At 44.4% G+C, this 2,357-nt stretch overlaps 1 pseudogene; it reads left to right on the forward strand.

Moving 5' to 3' along the window:
- The first annotated feature begins 1,284 nt into the window (after positions 1-1,284).
- On the forward strand, positions 1,285-2,131 carry LOC100773962 (annotated as a pseudogene).
- Positions 2,132-2,357: the final 226 nt, after the last annotated feature.

Raw genomic sequence — 2,357 nt, forward strand, 5'->3', positions numbered from 1 at the left:
GGGAAGAATAGAGGAGAGCAAGAAAAGAGATACTACCTTAAAAGAGGGAGCTATCATAAGTTTAAAGAGAAACCTGGCACTGGGAAATGTTCAGAGATCTACAAGGATGACCCCAAATAAGAATCTAAGCAATAGTGGAAAGGCTGTCATAAATGCCCTTCCCCAATAGATAATGAGGTTGATGGCTACCTTATATGCCATCCTAGAGTCTTCATCCAGTAGCTGATGGAAGCAGAAGCAGACACCCACAGCTAAGCACTGAGCCATACTCCTGGAATCCAGTTGTAGAGAGCAGGGAGTGATGAGCAAAGGGGTCAAGACCAGGCTGGAGAAACCCACAGAAACAGCTGACCTGAACAAGGGGGGGCTCATGGACCCCAAACTGACAGCTTGAAAACCAGAACAGAAATAGGCCCCCTGAACGTGGGTGTCAGTTAGGAGGCCTGGGCAGTCTATGGGGCTTCTAGTAGTGGAATAGCATTTCTCCCTAGTGCACAAATGAACACCGAGAGCCTATTTCCCATAAAGGGATACTCTCTCAGACTAGACACACAGGGGAGGGCCTAGGCCCTGCCCCAAATGATGTGCAAACTTTGATGATCACCTATTGAAGGCCTCACCCTTTCTATGGAGCAGAAGAGGGATGGGATGAGGGGCTTGGGAGGATGGGAGGGAGAGGGAATTGGAATTGATATATAAAATAAGATTGTTTCTAATTTAAATAAAAAATAGAAAAAAGAAGAAAACACTATTTTGACAACTCATAAGGTAATGTATTCCTAAAGCTAAGAATCCAAATCTGTGGTAATCCTGACTTTGATTCCCAAGTATTAAATATTGAAAGGAGGTTGTGCAAGCCAAATGAAAATATACTCAAAGAGGTTTTCAAAGCAAACAGTGTAGGTCTGAATGAAGAGTCTGATTCCTGCGTCTTCTGAACCCTATAGAGCAATCGAATAAAATGGAATGAAGAAGTATTGCCATCCTGTCACCTGCTTCAAACTCATGATGAATGACGTCATGTGAAACCTCAGTTTACACTAAGAAGAGTGTGGTGAGCTAAATTATTGTCCGTGTTCCAAACCGGAAGTTGCTGCCTCAGAAGAGTATCTCATTCAGAAACCAACTCTAAAGTGTTTCTTTAGCTTTCAGTGGGCATCCTTAAGAAAAAAAAAATGCTGAGACTGACTTAAATCTCCCGCACCTGAGGTCCCTGCAGTTCCTTCCACTTTCTTCCTGCCCTGAGCACCAATGCTCCAGCCGCTGGCCTCTCACCACTTCCCTCATGCCATGGCCCCAAGACGGCAGTCCACGCTCCTGCCCCAGTCCCAGACACCCAAGCTGGAGGACAAGCCGGCCTCGCTCGGCCTGCCGAAGGGAGAAAAAGAACAGCAAGAAGCAATTGAACACATTGACGAAGTACAAAATGAAATAGACAGACTTAATGAACAAGCCAGTGAGGGAATTTTGAAAGTAGAACAAAAATATAACAAACTCCGCCAGCCATTTTTCCAGAAGAGGTCAGAATTGATCGCCAAAATCCCAAATTTTTGGGTAACAACATTTGTCAACCATCCACAAGTGTCTGCCCTGCTTGGGGAGTAAGACGAAGAGGCTCTGCATTACTTGACCAGAGTTGAAGTGACAGAATTTGAAGACATTAAATCAGGTTACAGAATAGATTTTAATATTTTGATGAGAATCCTTACTTTGAAAATAAAGTTCTCTCCAAAGAATTTCATCTGAATGAGAGTGGTGACCCGTCATCAAAGTCCAAGGAGATCAAATGGAAATCTGGAAAGGATTTGACAAAACGCTCAAGTCAAACACAGAATAAGGCCAGCAGGAAGAGGCAGCAGGAAGAGCCAGAGAGCTTCTTCGCCTGGTTTACTGACCATTCTGATGCAGGTGCAGATGAGTTAGGAGAGGTCACCAAAGACGATATTTGGCCAAACCCCTTGCAGTACTATTTGGTTCCTGATATGATGATGAAGAAGGAGAGGCAGAAGATGATGATGATGACGATGAAGAGGAGGAAGGCTTGGAAGATATTGAAGAAGGGGATGAAGATGATGACGAGGGGGAGGAAGGGGAGGAGGATGAAGGCGAGGATGACAGCACAGAAGACTGATGGATTCCAACCCTCTTTTTTATTTTCTTTTATTTTTGATTTTCTCCAGTCCCTGGGAGCAAGTTGCAGGCATTCCCCTCCCCTCCCCAATCCCTCTTGTGCTCAGTCGCCCGGTTTTTGAGGTCTCTTCTCAACACCATGGTTCTCAACTTATTTGGGGGGAAATACCTTGAGCAAAATACAACGAGAAAAGAATCTCCACTCTTCTGTTCTAAATTCATTTTTA

This window comes from Cricetulus griseus, chromosome 2, assembly GCF_003668045.3.
Source record: "Cricetulus griseus strain 17A/GY chromosome 2, alternate assembly CriGri-PICRH-1.0, whole genome shotgun sequence".
Classification (NCBI taxonomy): domain Eukaryota; kingdom Metazoa; phylum Chordata; class Mammalia; order Rodentia; family Cricetidae; genus Cricetulus; species Cricetulus griseus.